Source organism: Tursiops truncatus, chromosome 14 (genome assembly GCF_011762595.2).
Source record: "Tursiops truncatus isolate mTurTru1 chromosome 14, mTurTru1.mat.Y, whole genome shotgun sequence".
In the NCBI taxonomy this organism is placed as follows: Eukaryota; Metazoa; Chordata; class Mammalia; order Artiodactyla; family Delphinidae; genus Tursiops; species Tursiops truncatus.
Window position 1 is genome coordinate 74,218,967 of NC_047047.1, and position 22,938 is coordinate 74,241,904.

At 44.0% G+C, this 22,938-nt stretch overlaps 1 long non-coding RNA gene across 1 annotated transcript; it reads left to right on the forward strand.

Moving 5' to 3' along the window:
- The first annotated feature begins 450 nt into the window (after positions 1-450).
- LOC141276406 (uncharacterized) lies at positions 451-5,098 on the forward strand. The gene is made up of 3 exons (XR_012325907.1): positions 451-1,225; positions 3,010-3,168; positions 3,855-5,098. It is a non-coding gene; the product is annotated as an uncharacterized lncRNA (long non-coding RNA).
- Positions 5,099-22,938: the final 17,840 nt, after the last annotated feature.

Sequence of the window (22,938 nt, forward strand, 5' to 3'; positions counted from 1 at the left end):
TTCCCTTTCTTCTCTCTCCTTTCCCCCTTGTCCATACCTCTTTTCCTTATCCCGGTGTCCTCGTCTGCATCCATCCACCACTTACCATTTCCAGGCAATGCTCTCATTTGTAGACTTCCCCCTAGATTAGCATAGTCATGCATGAATTCCACGTAAGAGTATTTTTGAACCCTTCTTTATTATTTGGTCTTCTCTCATTCTTTATCTAATTCCAGGATTAGTCAAATGCCTTTACCGGCGTGTATTGCTGAATCAACCAGTTTCTAATCGGGAAACAGTCGCCCTGCTTCTGGGAGGAACTTCACAAACTTCCACGAGTTGTTGACGTAACACTAGCTCTCGGAAGATAGAGAGGACTCAATATATTAACAGGCTTCAGCCGACCTTTGATCTAGATTTACATGAGAGGAATGGTGACCTGTTTCTCCCAAATGGAAGCAAAGAGCCTAGTATATTTTATGCCCAGGTGTTTGCCATATAGCTTGATACAAAACCATGTCCTGGAAAACTATAAGCCAATCTAATTTATAGAAATAAACTGAGTGAGAATCATTATTTTTTATTGGTACCACTTAATGTGAAGAAAATGCACATTTTCCAAAAATATGGAAAAAACGTTCCATTTGCCTTATTGGGTCCAAATGTTAGGTTTAAATTATTTTACTATGCAAACTTTCTTTCATATCTTGGCAGTAGTGATTTCCATTTTTATTCCTTTGGTATCCATAATCTTATGAGAATCAAAAACACATGCTTTGAGATCACTGGACAGCTCCTCCTCCAACATTTTAAAAATGCACAAGGAAGGTTATTGAGCTGGTAGCAAAAATAACAGGAACGCTACGGGAGAAAATTATGAGGACATCTAGGCAGAGTGGGAAAGAGGGTCAAAAGGTGCACTCTGGTTTCTATGCTTTTGATTTGCAAGTCATTAAGCTGGAAGAGCCCCTGCCTCCTGCCGACTGCCGCTAGGAATGCATTTTTTTCCTTCTCTAATAGAGGATGCTTATTCTGCGACTCCAGGTTTGCAGTACTGGAGGAGGATGGGGATATGAATTTTCCAGTGCTTCTAGAGAGGGGAAGCTTGGAGGAGTGGGCTAAGAGTCGACGGGCTTCTGGCCTCCCTTTGTCTGCAGGGGTGGGTGCATTTCGCAGGGAGGCAGAAGCATCATGCCAAGTTTCAGTCCCAGGAATTTCAGACTGACAGAGAGAAGTCAGTGAAGAGGTGAGTGCTTTGTCTTCTCTCCTGAGAAAATAGTTACTAGAGAAAAAAAGTTGAGGACGGTCAGACATTAAAACATGAGGAAAAGAAGGCGAGAAGGGTGTGAAAGAAGAAGGGGAAGGGCAGATGGGAAGCCCAGTGTCCTTTAGGGGTAAGAGGTCAAGGGCTCAGGTCATAGTCCAGACCTTGCATCAGCAGGTTACATGATGCTTAACAGGTGCTCAGTCAGCCAAGACTCTAATGTTTCCAGAAATACACCGGGCCGTGCCATCCTCTGCCTCCTAATACGTATTTGCCATGCTTGTCTTCTCTGGGGCATCCGCCTTGCTCAGCATACACAGCTGTATACCCCACTTTCCTCTGTCCTTCAATTTGAGATTAGTGAACAAGTGTTTTAATCCACAGGTAATTCTTGTATTTCTGCAGCACCTTTTGTCCTCAACAAAGATGTTATGTGGAATGTCCTTTCTCCCCAGTCCATCTGGAAAACTCACTCTTCTTTCAAAATTGGCCCAAGCATCTTATTCTCTATGAAACTCTACCGGATCTCCCCAAGCTAAGCTGTTTCTTCTCTCTTTTGAGGTCCCCTCTACCTTGTGGGTACATAACAATTATTGCCCTTATTTCTCTGTATTGTGCTTTTGTTCTCTACAGGTCTGGGAGCTCTTCTACAGCTAAACTCCTTGAGGGCAGAAACTGCCTTAATTACGCTGACTCTTCCTACATTTTAGTACCCAGCACGTAAGAGCTGTTTAGCAAATGTCTTGAATGAATGAATGGATGGCATTCACTCATCTAAGTCCTAATTGGTTGCAAGGATGAATGAAAAAATGTACTTTACCCACAAGTAAGCAAATGTAATTGAAGTAGTAGAATTATTCAAAAGATTTTTTCATATTATCCTATTAATTAATTTTTGTATCCCGGGAGTAAAAGGGAGAGCATACAACTGTATGGTTAATAATCAAGTGGAATAATAAACACCCCCTATACTAGAACTCCCTGACCTGTGTGCTACACCTACCTGGACTTTCTGACGTTGACCGTGGATGTTGATCAGATACGCCGAACGATTGCTGCGTTTGACTGTCAGCTCACTTGCCTCTGGAAATCAATACGGACTCTTTGCCAAACAAGACTTTAAAAATGCCGAGGGGAGGCATTGGGGGTACAGTGTCTCCTTTGTTTGGGTGGGGAAGGCTTTTGATGACCATAATTCAGGAATTAGGTTTATGTCCATCTGTGGAGACTGGAGGGATCTAAAAGTCCCACCAGGAACTCATATCTCAGGACCTCAGTCTTCTCCGAGGAAGCACTTCGAAGTTCCCAATAGCTGTCTCCTTGTTCCCCAGACTTGCCTCTGCAATTAGTCTCTCACTCTTTTATGAATGGTTCCTTCTGTAGGTCCAAGTCCTGCTTAAAACTCTTCGTTAGGAGATATCTAAGGATTAAAGCCAGAGTGGGCTTGTGCTTGGTAGGCACGGGTGGAACACATTAGTAATAAACCAGACTAAAGGAGTGGAAAACGCAGAGGGCTGGGAGCTAAGGGAATTCAGTGGTTGTCCCGGCCCCACCCATTTCCCCATCTTCAGCCCCACCCATTTCCCTATCATTAGCCTCTGGCACGTTGCTTAACTTCTGAGTCTCACTTTTCTGCTTGCAACATGGGAGTAAAAATAGCATTTTGCTTGTATCTTAGAATTGTTATGAAGATTAAATGAAACAAAGACTGTCTTCTTATAATACCTAACATACCTTGTCTGTTTCCCTTCTCATTGTATTCATAGGGTCTTGCTGAGGGCCTGAGATGTAGGAAGGGGCTCAGATACTTGGAGAAGTTGATGGCCCTTTGAGAGACAGAAGAGCATCATGGTATATATGACTCCAGTACCAACTGGCTTAGTTCAAATCTCAGCTCCATCTCCTCCTAGCTGTGTAGACCTTGAGTAAGTACTTAAACTGTCTGTGAACCAGTACCCCTTTCTGAGGACAATAAGAGCCTCTTTACCTCTCAGGGTGGTGGTGAAGTTTAAAAGGGGTCATGTACCTAAAGCTCTCAGCGCAGTTCCTGAAGCGTAGAACCTTACAATAACCATGAGCTACTGTTACCCCACCTTCAAGGGCCACCGATGACCCATGGATATAGAATAATATTCACGTGTGAGATACTCTGGGTTACTTTTATTTACACTATTCAGATCTCTTTGCCAGGACATCACAGCTTATAGGTAACTTGGTCAATGGACTGCAAAACATATACTGCTGGTCCCTCTTACACAAGTCTTATACAGATCTCTTTCTTACCTGAGAAATCAAGGGATATATTTGATTTTGTTTTTATATTTTGATTTTGGAAAAGCTCATGTTTGCTTTTCCTTTGATTCTCCTAAGGCTACATTCTTTTTGTAACCTTTTTATTTTGGACTAATTTTAGATTTACAGAAAAGTTACCAAGATAGTATAGAGCATTCTTGCTTACCCTTCCCCAGCCTCCCCTAATGATAACATCTTATATAACTATGGCGCATTTGTCAAAACTAAGAAATTAACGTTACACATGACTGTTGACTAAACGACAGATTTTATTTTGGATTTCACCAGTTTTCCCACTTACATCCTTTTTCTCTTCCAGGATTCCATACTGGATCCCATAGGATCCCCGACTGGATCCCACCAGACCATCTCTTTAGTCTCATCCCATCTGTGACAGTTTCTCAGTCTTTCTTTGTTTTCCATGACTCTGAAAATTTTGAGGAGTCTTGGCTAAGCACTTTGTAGGCTGTTCCTCACCTTAGATTTGTCTGATGTTTTTCTCCCAATTAGATTAGGGTTTTGGAAAGAGCACCACCGAAGTAAAGTGCTGAGCCCACACTGAATGAGAAATCTCTGTCTTTTCTGCCTTTCACTTCTCTTCAATTTCTCTTCCTCTCTTTTCTACTTCTCCCCCACACCCCCCATGGACTTACAGTCTAAGGAAACCAAAGGGTGAGAAATGAATTGGGCTCTGGAGGGAAATTAGAATCTGGAAGTGAATAAAGCCTTTTGCTTGCTTGAGTCTCCATCAGACTTGACATGTCAGAACCCACCATGAGGATATGGCCCCCCTTACTCCACCCACTCCCCCAATTTGCAGGAATTTGGGAGAGGCTTTGTACTCACACATGGCATAAATTGAAGGTTCCTGCGGTTTTAGCTTCATTTCAAGGTGCGGGTGCTAACATTTCATGACACTCCCTGTGGGGGAGTGGGGTGTCTGCTCCACGCCTCACAATGTGCAGGCCTCCACCTCTGCACACGCACATCGCACCCTTTCTTTAGGACCCAGTTCACTTGCCACCTCTGTCTCTCCTCAGTCGGGCTGGAGTCCAAGATGGGAATCAGGGCAGATGTACAGACACAGAGGAAGGCACATGAGGTGAGGGAGTCCAGAAAAAGGTTCGACACCTGGGCTAACAGAGAGGGCTCTGGGTGGATGTCCTCACACTTCATTTCTGGTCTCCACCGCCAGAAGGACTGTGTTGATGCTTGACAAACCTCAACCCCACTCTCAGGTCGCAACCACTTGCCCACGGCTGTCCCCACCGCCCTCATCAGAGGCTCTAAAGTCATGAAGGAAGATAAAGAGACAGTGAACTTGACTTTGTGCACTAAATCTTTGAAACAGAAGAACTTTCAGGTTGGGATTTTCATGTTTAAAATTTAGGACAGCAAGAGGACTTGGTTTCCAGTCCTAGATCTGCCTCTCCCGAAATCTGCATTTCCACCGCTCACCAGATTGTGGTTGAATGGGGGTCACCACATTAGGACCACGGCAGCTATTTCATGCATGCATCTCATTTTCATCCAATTATGTGCTTCCTTTTGTACAATTAAAAGTTTGGCAAAATTATATTTTGCACGCATATTATTTATTATATGGTGAATGCAACTGTAAAAACTCTATATATGTATATTTGCTATTCGAAATTTTTGTAAACAAATGCCTTTATATACTGTAGAATACTTATGGGCAATTTAAGGGATGTTCAAGAGTAATTTGGGCTATACCTGATTGTCCCCTTAGGGTCCAACTTTAGAGCCTAACGTCTGAATAAGTTACAACTCCCCCGCCATCCAAATTTCACTGGCTTTTGCTCTTATAACCTAGGACCCCTTTCACTTCCCCAGGTATTTCTGGGAGATCCCAGGGAAGTCACACATGAACTCATGAATGGCGCTCTCATGGCCTATGAACGAAGAACCTTCTTTGGGAGTGAGGGGCTGCGGAGGGAGGGGCGAGGAAAGATGAGGATGGGGGAACTATAACTGCAGTCACTAAGAGGCCGTGGACGTCGATGCAAAGGCGGCCGCCCCCGGCTCCACCACAGATACAAACGCTCGCAGGGTTCCCTCCCACGGCGCTTCTCCCTCTGCGCACCTCCCACTGCGCATCTCCTACTGCGCATCTCCCATGGACCCCTGCGGGAGCTCGTGTCCCCAAGAGCCCAAGTTTGTGCAGACGGCACCTCTAGCTTCGGCCTGTGGACCTTCTCTACATAGGGCTCCTACTCGAATCTGTGACGCAGGCTAGAGCGTCAGTCCCTGAGACGGACGCCATCTCTCCGCCATTCTAAGACACCCTCACCCCTCACGAGAGCAGATGGCCTCGGCAAGCTGCTCGAGAGAAAAAGGAAGGAAAAACCCGGAACCGGAAAGTCACTCAGCCTCCGATAACTACCATCACCCCGAAACAGAAGTCCTTCACGGCTGGGGCTTCTGCAGTTCTCAGGCCTCAGGTTTGGACTGCCTGCCTCCCAGCTCCAGGCTTCTCCAACCTCGCTTTCCCACCTCTGGCAATGCTGGTAAGGAGAAACCTTCGAAACAGATGACCCCGAGTGCGTTGCATGAGAATTGCTAAATCATTTAACCGTAATACAAAAGGTTTTTGGAGGAAAACAGTATTATGGAAATAATATAAGGCTAGTGCTTAAAACTCGGAGTAAAAATACCTCGGCTAATGGTTATTAACCTTCTGAAATTTAATTTAAATTTTTAAAATTTTGAAGAGAGTTAAAAGAAGGGGGAAAATCCACAAAGAGTTGGCAGATTTCAAAGTGAATATTTAATTTTCACCCGTTTTAGGCCAAGACGCTGTGCAATTTGTAGGTTTGTGAAGGTTAAAATTCCTCAGACCACATGTTTTCTTGAGTTGAAAAATCATGACTGGGGGCTTACTAAGGACATCTTCAGCAGCAAATATTTGTTGGGGGAAAAGCCTGTTTTAAACATAAGACAGAAAGCGAAACTGATATTCTTCATGCATTTCTTTGAGTTACAGCCTGGTCTGGCATTCATTTAAACCAATATTCCTCCTGCCCCGCCTCCTCTGTGGCAGGACAAATCAGAAAGGGCCCAAGGATAATCCAGAAACTGCGAGCATTCGAAGCTGCCTGATGTGGATTCAGGCAGAACAGACTGGTGAACATCCCCAATTATGTGTTCTGTGTTCAAAGAAACCACAGTTTCTCTTCTCCCCCCCGCCCCCGCCCCCCGCCCACCATTTCACCAAAGGCAGCATGCTATGATGATAGCAGGAGTATGGGCTTGGGGAAATCAGTGTCTGAGGTGTTCAAGGTGTTCAAAATCAGTGTTCAAGTCTTGGCTCCTTTGTACCCTAACTGTGAGGTCCTGGGTAAGTGACTTGGTTTCCAAGTTTCGGTTTGATCATTTGTAAAGTAGGGCAAATTATTCCCACCTTTCAAAGTCATTATGAATATTACAATAGTTCCCGGTGGGAAAACCTCTAGTATAGCTGCTGGAATATGGAAGGTATTTAACAGGCATCCTTTGATTTCTGCACTATAGAATTCTGCTCTTTTGTTATTTCTGTAGCTGGGCTATAAAGAAACAGAAGGATCTTCTGGAGCTTATGATGGAAAATGAGCCTTTGTCCCTTCTACTGGCTTATTTGCACTGATTATGACCGAAGGGCACTGGGAGATGTTATGGCACTAGGGGACGTGTTACCTTTGGTCCTGCTGATCAGAGCAGGGAGGGAGAAATGACCTGAGTTACAGCCTGGCCTGGCAGAGTGCAGAGCAGAGTGCAGGGAGCGCCGAACTTTAAGTCCGTGAAGAAGGTTTCATCCTCAGAGATTTTTCTTTCAGTGCTTCACTTTGTGGGGTCTCTGCTTTCTGTGGACCATTGTGCTGACCTTGATGCTCCACACTACTTGCTCTTAAATCTGGCTCCAGATAAGGGATCCAGTGATCAGACCTCCGCTTAGTTTATTCCACCTCTGCTGACTTGAGTGACTCTGACCTCGCTGAGATGCCCAGTCCATCGACCCTCCTACTTGCTCACTACTCCCAGCTTCCCCATGGCTTCAGTTCCCTCCTGATCAAGCTCTGGTTCCTCATCAGCACCGTCTCCAATCCCTTGCAGAGTTCTTACCTACCCTTAGCCATTTTTCCTCTATATCATACTTGCCCAGAAACCCCCAACCTGGTTAGACCCAGCTGTCCACTTACACTGAGTCATACCTGAGCATCTGGGCACTGCTGGAGAAAAAAAAAATCACATCATAACTGTGCTGGTTGGATTCTCTTTAAATTAATGACCACAGACCTCAAATTTCATACTTTCTCTTACCCCTAAAAATCTCCAAAAGACACTCTCTTTAAGCCGATGAACTGGCTTTGTATCATATAGAAAAAAATGGTTGTGTTCCTGTTCCTACATAAAGCCACACCCTTCAGCTGTGCTCTGGAGAAGCTACAGTGTAGCTGGATAAGTGACATGTTATTTTCAGTAAGAGATGGATTAAAATAGAGTCCCATTCTACCGTTTAAGCCCGAATCAGAATAGTTCTAACCCTCACCCCGTTCCCAGAGTTTGTTAATCAGGGACGAAATCCCCTCAAATCATGTCAGTTTGTCTCAGCAACAATCTCCAGTGCCATCTGCAAGTTCTTTTCTTCTATCCTTTGTCTGTTGCTTTCAGGACCACCTGAAGGTGGCTCATGGCTCCCAGCACTGATGCTGGCCATTGTGAGGACACCACTGTCTGTTTCAGAGATGACCTTGCTGCAGTCTCTTAAATTCACTAATCTCTGGAAGTTAAAGCTTTTCTGATTCTCTGCAAAAGTGGGAAGAACGTTCGCTGTATCTCTGAACTCTGGTGGTATAAATTATTGTCCATCCTGCCTACTTCTGGGTCACTCCTAATTGCTAAGTACTCACAGTTGCCCTCCCCTTAACGTTCTCAGAGCTTTTATTCCTTCTTCCAGAAAAGAGCAAACATGGGATTAATTAGTGTTTTGGTAATGTTTTGTGAAAACAGAAATTCAGAGGGCATTTTGCCAGATATAATATCTACTCCCCCAGTGATGGATGATAGAAGTCTGCTGAACCTGGGTACAATTTAGATTGTTTCTCTCAGTCTCATCCTTATGGGGGTGTCGTGTGTTAGAAGCACAGCCCCTGACACTCCAGTGCTCTCACACAGGGGCTCTGCTCCTCATTTGTTTAATTAAAAGGGTTGGACTAGAGGATTTTTAAGGGTACTTCTAGCTCTGGAATTTTAATTTTAAGAAACATCTTGAATGATACCATGCATAAAAATCTCTTAAAAATGTTTTAAGGTCCCTGAATGGAAAATCCTAAGGAAGCATATGCCAGAAGTCCCTGAATTTGAGCCTTCAACAGCCCATCAATTTCCTGGTACAAAAGCCAGTCTATGAAATAATCACAACATCTATCTTCTGATGTATCACAGCTGATTAAGTCACTACAGAGGCAGGGGGCAACACTTTCACATGTGTTCCCGTGCACGTCAGGGGGAAATGGAACAATTCAAGGCTAGGGTGGCGCTGGTGGGTGGTCCCTCTCTCGAATAGTGGTAAGAAAGCAAACCTCCGTGTGGATTCTAATTGTAGCCACCACGTGTGTGACCTTGGGCATATCTCTCTGAGCCTTGGTTTCCTCCTCTGTAAAATGAGAATAAAAATAATTCTCATCTCTGGTTGTTTTGAGGATTGAATAGGTAAAGTTCTTAGCACACGACAGCGCTTAACATGCTATCTTATTTATCACTATTACCATTGAGTATCGAGATGAGAATTAAAGGAGGGTTCCTTCAAGACTGATGATAGATTCTGGGGCCCAGGGGCCTTTCTTGATGCTCTGATGTCAGGAATAGAGACACAGCCACTTCAGCTTGCTAAGCGTAGCCCTAGTTTCCAACTTCACATCGTGCCTCCTCTAGCCCCTCGTGGCTTCTCTGCCTCAGAATCAAACTCCAAGAACACCTCATCTCTGCAATTTCTGGTGCTGGGCTAAGGGGAAACCAAAGATGCTGGCTCTGGCTCCCTGGGAGAGGCTGTGCAGAATACACACTCCCCTCGCACCACAGCGCATGAGCTTTTCTCTTCCCCTCAAGACAGCAGAAGGGGCTTCTTTCATGAACTTAAATCCCAGCTTAATTTGAAAAGGTCTCCACTTTCTTCTCCTAGGTCCTGGTTCCCCATGTCTTTTGGCAGCTTGAACCCTTGAAGAACTTAGCCAGTGTCCCAGCAAGTTGCCCAGCAATTGTGCTGGCTCTTAAACTTTTGTGTTCTGACAGAATCATGTCGGTCCTGAAGACTCTGAGCTGCTAATCTCCTGTCCATGGCATTCTTGGCCTTCTGACTGAGAATTAGCCTAGTGATGTTGTAGAATTAGAAGGAGAACTGGACTTGACCTTGGGAGATCTGGATTCAGCTCTCAGCTCTGCCCTTCAGTAGTAACCACGTGACCTTGGGCAGAGAGATTTACCTTCCTGACCCTTAGTTTCTGATTTGTGAAATGAGGATGATAATAGTATCTATAGGAGGAGGTAGATCTCCATTTGTTGGCAAAAATACCCTGATATACCTTTAAGTAAAAAGGAAGCTCTACAGTGTTGTGTCTAGTATGATTACATTTTTGGAAAAGGAAAGTCCATATGCACAGAAAAGAGGCTGAAAAGGATATTCACAAAATGTATGGCGTTATCTCTGGTTAATAAAATGGCGACTGATTTGTAATTATTTTCTTTGAGTATTATTGTTTTTGTAATCACAAATTAAAATACAAGAGCAAACTGAAAGGTATTTCCTTTTTTAAAAAAACAATGCACTTTCCTCAGGGTTTTGGCAATTTAGTAGGAGAGGAACAAATCTCTGTAAGGCACTCGGGGAAGGGCTGGGTGAATAGCTCTAGCTAGGCTACTGGGGGTCAGGCTTTCTTGAATCACTGCAAGCTGAGTGGTGAGGAAGCCTTCAGCAAGGAAATGAAACTTTAGTTCGTAAGATGACAGAAAAAAACCAGACACACTGGATGATTTCAAGCAGGTATTTAGGTGCCTCACCAGCATCATTTGTTCAGCATTCCAAAATGGTGGTGGCCAAAACCAATAAATTATCTTTAAACATCTCTAATGTGCTGGGGTCTTATGAAAATTTTGCCCTAGTCCCTATTTGTTTATATTTTCTTTTTTAGTAAATAAGACAATAGGAATCTTTTTTAACGTTAGAATTAAGAATTTGGCAAATATTCAATGTATCCCCCAAAGAGCAGTATTCATACACATGTTGTGTAGATAATACCCCCTTACACATATATTTATATATTCATAGATATATGTATAATTAATTTTCTTCATTGTCTGTTGGTATAAATATTAAAAGTGCAGCATAAGAGAGAAAACATTCAGATTCACTTGAACCAGCAGTCCTGAGTTTGGACACAGGCAAGAAGACAAAAACACACTCTCCAGAAAGTGGTTTCCTTGGAGCTTGAGAACAACCGCTAGGCACGCCCCTCATGATGTGATGCTGGGAGTTCCCGGTGTGAAGGGCGGGGCTGTCTGGTGACACGGAGCAGCTGGCCTGGCCAGTGGTGGTGGAGTCAATCGACCCCAAGTACACTGGCCATCGAAGTCTCAGCTTCTCTTTGTTTTGTCAATTTTAGATAGAAATGGTTACAAAATGTTCTAGGAGAAGGGACATCCAGGGGAGCTCAAGAAAGGTCAAAGCAGCCTGCACAGGAGAGGAGGTGGGGCACAGCGGGAGGGCACCAAGCAGATTTGGGGTCTTCTCTGAAGGGCCAGATCAAACCGTTCAGGTTTCTCTCTGGTCCCTTCTCCCTGCCCTCAACTCAAAGTCAGTCTGAGCTACTGAATATATATGTGTTCTTAAGTCTTTGTGCCTGGGACGTGTTACAACTTTTCCATTTAATGTGTTGCTTTGCATTCTTCTGGCAAACGGTTTCATCATTGATTACTGTGCTCAAGCTCCCGTCCCTTATTCTCGCTTGACGGCTGCTTGTGTTTCAAAATTTCTTGCATTTTTAAAAATGGAAGTTATTTGCTTGCTTACCTCTTTGAATATTCTAAATGCAATTATTTTGAATAAAAGACTATTCCATGGGATTAATTTCATCTGGTATGAATTCCTGCTCTGATATTATTGGCTGTCTTTGGAGCGTTAAGTTCCTTCCTGTGTTTTGGAATTGGGATTTGCAGTCTCACTTTACGTGTGATGTTTTTGTTTATTATTTTCTCTCTCTGTCTCTCTCTCTGTCTCTCTCTCTCTCTCTCTCTCATTCTGTGCTCACCCAGGAGATTTCCCTCAGTTGTCCCCAGTCCAGAATCAGATCTAATGGGAGTTCAGGGTTTCTGCTCCAGGGTGGCGTGGGGACGTTCCACACCCAGGCACCAGGCCCGTGGGCAGTTTGGTTCTGTTCCTAGTGACTGAGGCATCGTCTCCCTTCTTTAGCAATCCTGGATCTTGCTCCTATGAAACGGTAGTCCCAGGTAGTTGGGGAGGAACAGGTTTAACTCTGTGAGGATGGTGTGGAACCTTACCCCAGTCCTGCCTTTAAGCAGAGACCCTGCCTGTAACCCCTGTCCTGACATCTCTGCTTCCACAAGCCTGAGGCTCAGCCAGCTTGTCCCTGGATGTTTCTGTTCCCCTCCTAGTCCCTCACGAATATGTCTTGGTTTCCATAGTGACTCTGCCTTTTTGTTCCCCATTTTGCATTTTCTCTGTATTGTGGACAGAGAGGGTATGTAGGCTTTGAAGTGACTGCCACTTTGACTGAATGGGTCTTCCCCTTTGAGTTACTGAATGTTTTCATATGTCTGGAAATTATTCTCAGGTAGAGGTCATGTTCCACTCAGCCTGACAGAAGGACATTATTGAAGTTTCTCCTTGTCTGCTGAGAGTTCCAATAATTAGTGTAAGAGGGGACTGAAGACTCAGATGTGGCCATCCGTGTGGGAATCCCACTTCTGCTCAGGAGCAGGTTGAGAGCCTGCTGTCTTGGAAGTCTAGAGCTGGCTGCTCTAGCAGATCCCTCTGCAGCTGGTCAGTGTGTCCTGGGTCCAGCTCCTGCTGTACGTAGCGGGCTGTGTGGGCAGCCTGAGCGGCCAGAGCCTGAGGAGTCCTCCTCCTTCCCAGCTGTTTGGTTGCTTTTTTTGCATCTCTAGTCCTTGCTCTGGTCAAGGGGACTTTTGGGCGTCTGGAGGCAGGGAGGAGGCAGGGGCAGCGAGACAGCCCGCCTGCTCCATTGCAGGACTTTGCACCCAGGTGGTGGTTGGTGGCAGATAGGAAGGCACTTCCCTGATGCCCTGACTCTGCTCTTGCCCGCACAGCAATCTGCACAAATGCCTGAAGGATTCAGGTCAATGTGTGGCACCCATCTCTAGTGTAGACCTTCCTCATAATGCTGGTTTCGTCATTACAGAAGGCAGTTGGGTGAAGGAGGAATTCAACTGCATGGCATCTTGGAAGTACTCTTGATATTACGCCTTAAATGTCTCTGCATGCCTTACAGGACCTAGAACAGGGCAGGGAACAATAGCTATTTAGATCTTTTTCGACTGATTGAAAATCCAGATGACTTGCCCATTTGAAAACAAAAGGCTTAATTTCTCTTTGCAGTAAATCGATGCCGGCACACAGTGTGTGGCCGGTTCTGTGGTGCTTCTCTAAAGTGCCAGCCCCTTCTGTGGTGTCCTGTGTTTTTGTCGGGATCCTTCCAGTTGCAAGTGACAGGCACCCAGGAGAATTGATTGACTTCAGCGACTAGAGGATCCAGAGGTGAAACAGGCCACCTGGATGTGGGACCAAGCCAGCCACCAGCGACCTCTCCTCCGTTCCCTGACTCTGCTTTCCTGCTAGCTGGCTTCATTCCTTTCTGCTCTTGGAGACAGTAGAGCACAATGGTTAAGAGCAAGCTCTGGAGGCTGACTGCTGTGTGACCTTGAGCAAGTTAACTAACCTCTCTGGGCCTCTGTTTCATCGTCTAGAGAAATATCATGATAATAATGGGAATCCACTCATGAGTTGTTGAGAAGCTTACATTGGCGAGTGTGTGTTAACCTTCAGGGCAGTGCCTGGCCCACCGTAAGCACTGTGTGAGACTTGCCCTTGATGTTGTTGTTGTTTTCTCTCTACAGATTGGGGAAGAGGACATGGCCTTAGATGGTTGTGGACTTACATCATCGCAGCCCAGAGGAAAGAAGTTTTCTTTTGTCAGCATCCACGTACACAGGTCTCTGGGGGAATCTCATTTGCTTTTCTTGGTTCACATGCCCAGACCTTGGACCCATTGCCATGGCCAGGGTTGAGGGTTACTGTGATTGACAGGTCCACCATAATTACAGGGACCTGGGGACCAACAGCTCCCCAAAGAGGCGGGAGGCATTTTACTATTCACTCATCCATTTACTCGTTGAATGTTGGTTACTTGTCTGTTAGGCGCCAGGTTCCGTTCTAGCCTTGGGGTTACAGCAGTGGCAAGAGAGAAGAGTTCTCTGCCTACATGGAACTTACATTCTGCTGATAGAACGAGGGGTCACGTGGCATACCAGTGAATGAAAGGAAATATTGGATATGATAAATGCCGTGTTTAATATAAAATAAGGAGATGTCTGGGAGGGTGACTCAGGGCTGGTCAGGAAAGGCGTCTCTGACTAGGCCACCTTAAAGCTGAGACCTGCGTACCAGGAAGGAGCCACCATGTGTAGATCTGCATGCATTCCAGGCACATGGAGCAAGCTAGTTCAGTGTCCCCAAGGCAGGGACGAGCTCTGGGTGTTTGAGAATGACAGAGGCAGAAAGAGTGGCTGGAGCTCGCTAAGGCGAGGGAGAGGGGTATGCAGCCAGGTGGAATGGAGAGACACAGCCAGGGAGAATTCACTGCTGCTCTTAAGAAACTGACGTTGTCCGAAGAGCTTTCTGGCTGCCGAGAAGGGAGGTAGGCGTGAAAGCAGGGGAGGAGTCGGGAGGCTGCCGCAGTGTCCAGGTGAGGCCGGGGCAGCGTGGCAGCCAGCAGGTGGGGATGGGTCCAGATACGATTGGAAGCAGGGAAGGCAGGACTGGCAGGTGGATTGAGGAGGGATTCAAGGATGACGTCTGGGCTTCTGTTTTGAGCTGGGTGGACAGTGGTGTCCTTTAAAAGAAAGGCGAAGATTGGAGGGGGGAAAGGGAAAGAAAATCTAGAGTTCTGTGTTAGGTTTGCTGAGTTTACGGATTCTAGGCGGTAACCAGGTGGAGAGAGCGAGTAGGCACTTAGAAGCGCGCCTCGGGAATTCAGGGGAGAGGGCAGGGCTGGGAATGGAGTCATCAGCAGGTAGATGATGTTAAAATTGGGCAGGATGAGATCATCGTGGGAACGCGTGAAGATGGAGAGAAGATGGAGCCCGGGCAGAGCTGGGAAGGAGGGGGGAGGGAATGCGGGCAGAATTAAAGAATACTGTTCACCCCCTTTTCTGAGAAAGGTAAGGCATCTTTGGTGCAAAATTCTCTAAGGGAGGCTCAGTCAAAAAGAGAAGGGAAAGAGTTCCTTTGGTCCTCCTGGCGGCTCACCTCCACTAGGCTACCTGAATGTTCCTGAAGCTGAACCGTTCGGCTTTGAACAATCATGCTTAATTTTCTCAGGCATTAATTTTATCGGTTAATTGCTCTTTGGCCCAGCTCTTCGGGGGTATTTTATTTTTGTTAAGCTTGCCGTGGTTTTGCATCTTTTAGGAGTTTTTCAAAATTTAGGAACTATGGATGTGCATACTGTTCTCACGGAGGGGTCCTTTGCAGGTCCTGCTTCGATGGGGGAGTTTGAGGGGTCGGGGGAGAGATTACTGGAACTCTGCACCCTCATTTCAACAACACAGTTGTACGTTTTGCTGTTTTATACAGCAATCCGTGGGGGATTATGTTGAGTCATTTGAAGGTAGAATTCTGCAGCCACAGAAGCATGAGAGCTGCAGTGACAGAGCATCAGCTTGTTGAAGGCAGAGCCCCTGCTTTGCACCCAGCAGACTCTCAGTAAACTTCTGTTGAATGGAGTCGCAGCAGAAGTCTGAAGCCTTGAAGGGTAGCAGCCCTAACACAGAGGCTGTGTTCCACAGGGATGCAGATTCTCAGCCTCTAATTGTACATCAGAGGTGATTACTATGGCTGCAAAAACTTCCTATGCAGCATGGAAACAATTACATTAAAATGCAGTTGGAAATTCCAGTAATCTCCTTGGAGTAGACAAATAAACTTTGAAATCGTTTACAAATGATGCACCAAGTCTGTGGGGCATCTGCTCATCGTAGGAGGAAAATGGGTTTCTTCCACGAGGCTTTTCATGTGATGGCGTTGCTGCTTTCTTACAATGAGGAAGGAAAGCAGGAGGAGCCTGCTGGGCCCACCCCATATTGGACCTGGAGTGCAGGCATCCTCAGTGTGTGTGTGTGTGTGAGTGTGTGTGTGTGTGTGTGTGTGTGTGTGTGTGTGTGAGTGTGTGAGTGTGAGGATGCTGAGAGCCGGTCCTCCTGTCCAGGGCCGGCCTCTCACTCCTTGGAAACTGTTCTGGTGTGAGATGGGGGTAGGCGTGCTGGCTACCACTCAGCTCCTGGGAGGATGTTTTCTCAGCTTTGCCTTTTCGAGTCTGGTGACAGGAGGCTGCCCTTTGACAGGCTTTGATGACAAGCCAAGAAGCTAGGAGAGCGTGTCCCAGACATACTCTCCCGGCGTGTCCTCGTGCTTGGCCCCCAAGCCAAGAAGGAGGCGATTCAGAGTGGCCACATTGTATGTGAGGGGCACATTCCTGAAGGCCTTGCCTAATTCAAATCTTACATAATTCAAGACTAATTTCCTTATAAATAACTCTTTGATAAATAAAATTATTAGAGTGTATAAAGTGGAGAGAATGCATTCTTGAAGTGTGTAAATTTCTACTTTTGGAGTCTGGGGCATATTATATGACATTCTTGGGCGGCCATGTCAGCAGAAAAATTTCCATTATCCCTGAATATATATGACTAATTTTTTGCAAGCTTAAAGGTGCAACTGCCTTAGTGCTGCCTTTCCTTTTCTAGCACTCTCTGTGGCCATTGTCTTAGTGCTGCCTGCTAAATGAACAGTGGTGCTTGTCTGGTTTTCTTCAAAGGATGTTATCACATCTCATTTCTGTTCCAAGGTATTATTGCTGCTTATCACTTAATGAATGCCTGGATGATATTGTTCTAAGATATAAAAACGATTTTCAGTTATAATAATAGTAAACGTTGACGAACCCACACAAGTCGTGAGCGCAAATACAACAGCACGATTTACGGGATATTGTTAAAAGATGGTGGGCTGTTCTGCTTAATAGCTAAAATGGTTCTAACATGTGATCTTAATGTGAAACATAGTTTATAATCCCTTCAGCCAGATAGCTTGGAAATGATGTGATCCCAGAGGAATTTTCAAAAACAGTTTGAGGACTCACATTGTTTCAAACTTTGTATACAAAGTTAATTTTTAAAATTTTGTGCTATTTCAAATTTTGAGGATTCAGATTCACAGAGCATTCATGCTAGTATCAGCTAGGATTCTTTTGGTTGTAGATTATGGAACAGCTAACTCAAAATCTCTTCAATAAATGAGGGATTGTATTGTCAGGATACCAGTGTATCTCAGAGAAGCCTCGGGGCCCTGTACCTGGGCCTCAGGAACAGTTGGAACCTGGGCCTTCCAAGCTGTCAGTGCTTGTTCCTTCAGTTTTTTCTTTCGTTTCTACAAAGCTGGCTACACCATTTGTGGGGTCCTGTGCAAAGTGAAGTGTGGGTCCCTTTGTTCAAAGAGCAGAAAAAAGATTTTCCTTATTTACATAGCCTTTTTTTAAAAAAATAAATTCCACAAACATTTAATAATAAGCTCTGTGCCAGATTTCGTGCTAGGTAGCAGGGGGGTGGGGGTGGGGGCGGGTGGTTACCACAGGGAGGGGACATGGGCCGTGTCTTACGTCTCATGTAGCTCACAGTCCAGTGAGGGTCTAGAAGGAGGTGTCATCCAATTTCAGGTTACAGACCGGAGCGATGAAGACATTCGTAGGCCCTGCTATCTTCAGCATTGGGAGTTGCCCATCCTACTTTGCTTTAAACCTTCCAGGTCCACCTTAATATGAGGACGTTGTTAAGAGGTTGAATTCGTTTCTCCTCTCAAGGCTCTTAACTTTTCCAAAAAGGCTCACTGGTCAATCTATGCACCCCTTTGCAGGAAATACCTGCTTTTTACCTACCACAGAAAAAGTAAGAACACTGCTTGCAGAGAACTGGGAGTAAAAGTGCCCAGGGATGTCCATAGCCTTTCTTTAAACCTATTATGGGTTTTTTATTTGCTATTTGATTCTGCTGTCTCCAGGGCACGGGGATACTTGCAGGGCAAGTGCGACGCGACCCTCATTTAGTGTGGGCACTGTGACTCAGTGTGTGAGATGTATGTACCCCTCCCACCCTCCCTGCGTGGGGAGGAGGGTAACGGGGTCACTGACTAGGGACAGGAGAGGGGACAGCCCAGAATCCATTCAGGGAAGGCGGGGAGGTGGCAGGAGTCTCTGAGCCTCTGCTGCATGATCCATTGTCCCATCAGACTCCATTACTGTATAAGTTTCCTAGAGGTGCTGTAACAAGTACCACATCCGTGTGGCTTAGACCACAGAATTTACTGTCTCACAGTTCTGGAGGCTGGATATCTGCAGGGTTAGTTCCTTTTGAGGGCTGTGGGGAAGAAGCTGTTCTACGCCCGTCGCTCAGCTCCTGGTGGTCTTAGATGGTCTTTGATTTGTAGAAGGTGATCTCCTTGTGCCTTCACATCATCCTCTTTTTGTGTGTGTCTGTCTCTGTGTTCAAATTTCCTTTTTATAAGGACGCCGGACATGTTGGATTAAGTCCCACCTCATTCCAGTATGACTTCATCTTAATTTAACTAATTACATCTGCAACAGCCTTATTTCCAAATAAGGGCACATTCTGAGATGCTGAGAGTTAGGACATCAACATAGAAATTTGCGGGGGGACGGAGCTCAACCCAGACCACTTAGAAAACCGAAACTCAAAGATACAACAATTAAAGAATTTCAAAATGGCAACTGCCTAGCATTAACCCCCAGGCGTGGGGTCCCCTTGGGATCTTGGGGCCCTGGGGGCTGCACAGAGCGTTCACCCTGCGTGCCCAGCATGGCCCACGTGGCAGAAAATAGGACTCTTTAGATTTAACTCCTTGGAGAGAGATGACTCTACCCTCTGACTCCTGGGTACATAAGCTGCAGGGCTTTATCTCTGAGCCTGCAGTTGGCACTAGGGCCCCCAGCAGAAACCCTCAGGCACTGTCGAGTCTGTGTTCCAAAGGCAGCTGTCAGCAAGCAGTGAGACTGCTGCCCACCCGCCGTCCCCTCCCTGACCAGAGCTTACTAACAGATGGCAAAACTATCTCCACTTCCATCACCAACACCGACCACCTGCCCTACCCCCAGACTTCATAAGCAGGGACACTGTCTTTGTGCGAATTGCGGTGCGATCCTGGCTGGTCTCTCTTAGCAACACAGAGGGCATCAACAACTAGTCTGGGTTAGCAACAGATGAAGCCAGAACCCCTAGTCATGAGCCTGTAACCATGGGCAGTTAACTGTCCTGCCCCCTCCCCCAAGCCAGGCCAGGGAAGTGAGGGGAGGTGTTACCCCAGTGCCAGACTAGACTCCCCCTGCAGGGTCCAAGAGTGGGACGAGGGGTGAAGGAGGAGCCCATCTCTACTCCTGGCTGACACAGAAGCTACCTTGTGTGTCGAGGGAGCAGCAGAGCAGAGAATGCAAGGACAGCTCTGATGGTGGCTCTGGAACAGGCAGGTTTCATTTAGAGCGACGCTGAGTGTACAGTGCCCGACATGATGGTGGACGTGTGATGACCAGATACCCCGTGGGACAGGAAGAGGAATTTGAAAAAAAAAAGCAGAATCCAGGGGAGACCGACAGGGGGCTTCGCTCCTTAGTTACACCGGACAGGAGTTTGCATATACCGTGCTGTAGAAGCTACTACAGGGTGTAGAAACAGGATGATCTCTCTATTTTTGTGTACATGTTTCTGCATAAGGTTAAAAGTTTAGCTCCTTCCAGGAATGACAGGTGAGGTATTGTCAGTGAGTCTTTTTGACATGTCTGCTCCTTCATATATGACGATGTACAGTTATCTGAGATGGGTATGATCTGCCTGACATTTTTTCTGCCTGAGTTTACTGAATATTACAAAAGCAGTTGCGAAATCCTGTTCGGTTAACCTCTGTAATATCCCTAATATCTGTTCATTTTATCAGACACTTCAGGAAGCTCTCCCAGCTTCTGGCCTCTCCCCACATTTCTCAGTCCTTCCATGGAAATGACTTTGCTAGAAAGAAAGCATTCTACTGAGTGAATTCTCATTAATGCTTGAATGACTGACAGGCCCATGATAATCCTGGAAGTTATTTGCATTTTAAAGTACGGGTTAGTTAACCCATGACTTTTTAAATAGTGGTTTTTCAAACTGCTTAATAAATACACGTGCAAGATGTCAGATCTAAGGTGAAATGGTTTGGGGTAGGGAGGAAACCTGTCACCAGGCTGACCCTGCCCGTCATTACTCAGAGTTAGGTCCCCGTTGCAGACTGCTTGGGCTCCTGCTAACTTGGAGAATTGGGCTAGTTACTCATCTATAAAAGAGGCTAATAATATAGAATTTCCCTATTTTGTTATTGTGAGGATTATATATGATAATTCCACATATTTAGTTAGCAGAATATCTGGCACAGATTTGGTGTTCAGTAGATGTTAGCTATTGTTATCATCATCATCATCATCATCACTGTGTGCCTGCTTTTCAATACTTTGTCCCTTCCTCTGTTTTTAAAGATGTTATTTTTGTGTTTATTTGTTTATTTTTTCTTTGTGATTGGTGGCATGACAAAGGGAGGAGATCAGTGGTTGCATGTGTTTGCTCCTGGGATCTCCATTTAAAAAACTATTTAAATCAGTTTGTCTCTCTGTGTTGTAGCATGCTGTCTTGACATCTGGTAGGGCATGTTCCCTATTTGTTCTTTTTCAGTACAGTCTTCACTGTTTTTGGCCCATTACTCTTTGATATAACTTTTAGACTCAGTTTGTTAAATTTCACACAAAAAGTTGGAATTTTGGTTGGAATGGCATTAAATCTATATATAAATTTGCAAGAAAACTGATATTTTTACAAAACTGAGCCCTCTAACCCTAAGTATTTATCAAGGCATTGTTTACTATCTTCAGTGAAGTTTTTATAATTTCCTCCATAAAAGGGTTTTCATATCTTATGTTAGATTGATTCCTAAATATTTTATATTTTTGATGGTGTAGTAAATGATATCTATTTTAAAATTTTATTTTAAAACTCTTCCTGGATTGTTTGGAAATATAATTGACCTTTAAATATTGATTTTGTATACAACAGCCTTGTTAAGTTAACTTATAAATTCTAATGGTTGTCTTTAACTTCTTTTGGGCTTTCTCCTTGGGAATCATACCACATTTGGATGATGACATTTTTGTTTCTGACTCTCAACTTTTTATCTACTATTTCTTTTTCTTGCCTTACAGCACTGGCTATGATTTATAGGACATTAGTCAATTGAAGATGTGAGAATAGACATTCTTGTCTTGCCTGGATTTTAAAGGGAAAGATGTCTCCGGTAGATTTTTTTAAATAGAAAGTCAAAGAAATTAATCTTCTGTTATTAGCTTGCCAACTTAATTGTATTATTATGGGTGGGTATTAAAGTCTATTAAATGCTTTTTGTACATTTGTTGAAATATTGATCATTATATATTATATTTTATACATTGCTGGATTCAGTTTGTTAGTATATTAATTTTTCAGTAATATCCTTATTAAATTTTGTAATTAAAGTCAGCCAGACCTTGTGAAATGATTGGGGGAGGGGTTCTCTTTTCTACTGTTCCCTGGAATGTTTTATCTAAGACTGCAATTCTTTGTTCCATAAATATTTGGTAGATCTTGATTGTAAATCATCTGGGCCTGGTTTGATGGGTTATGTTTTGTGAGTGTATACATAGTGTGAGGTATTTAAAATTCAGATTCCATATATTTATCAGTTTTTGGACCATTAGAGTTTAGTTTTTTCTTAAGTCAATTTTGGCAAGCTGTGTTTTTTTAGGAATTTGTCTGTTTTCTCTGTTATCAAATTTATTGACATGAAGGTATTCACATGAATATATGCTGCATTTTTTTCTTTCCTACATGTTTACTCATGCCAGATCCCTTCATTTTTTGGAAGCATTCTTACCAGAAGTTTGTTGATTTCATTGAGCTTAAAGAGCTAACTACTGGCTTTGTTTTATATTTTATTAATTTCTGTTTATAATCTTTATTATTTTCTTCCTCCTACTTTCTTTAGATTTATTCTGTCATTTTCTCTTTAGTTTTTAAACTGAGTGGTTAGCTCATTCATATCCAGCCTTTTTTCTTTTCTTTTAAAGGCATTTTGGCCTAGAAATTTTCCTATTAAAATAGAATTATCTTCATCTTACATGCTGTATGTCCCACATGAGATGTTAGTTGCTTTTTAATCATGCAATTCTATATATATTCTAATTTTGTTTTTGACCCCTCAGTTAATTAGATACACATTTCTTAATTCCCAAACCTATGGGTGTTTCTAGTTATCTTTTTATTGAATTTTAAATTTTATTGCATTGTGATCTGAGCAGATCAGAGAATGTGATCTGTATGACACCAATACTGAGAAGTATATTGTGGTTTATTTTATGGCCAAATATGTGTCAATTTTCATAAGTGTTCCTTGTACATGTACTTAGAAATAATGTGTATTCCCTAGTACTTGGATTTAATGTTCTATAGTCATCTGTCAGATCAAATTTCTCATGGTATGTCCTTATGGAGGGCAATTTGGCATTATGTAACAAAATTACAAATGCATTTTCTCATTATTTCAGTATTTTCAGTTGCAGATATAAGGTAAATGCTGATATACTTTTCCAATTTCCATAACAAATTCTTTGTTATGCAAAGATACAGTTGGTTTATTATAGTGCCTATTATAGCAAAAACAACTTAAGTGCCCATTAATAGGGGACTGTTCCTAGAAACTAGATTTCCGCTTTACAACTGCCTACTATGTAGCTATAAAAAAGAATCATCAGGAGAATTTCAATTAATAAATGTAGAAGGAATAAGGGAAAGAGAACATATCCATTAGAACATCACAGTAATGGTTGCTGCAGGAAAGATACAGATCAGTGCTAACATTAGTGGATGAAACTTTAAGGAGAAACAGGATATTTCATAGCCTCAAATTATGTCTCAAAATATTTATTTACTGTGGTGCTGACAAATCAGGAAATGAGCATAGCCTAGATGAAAAA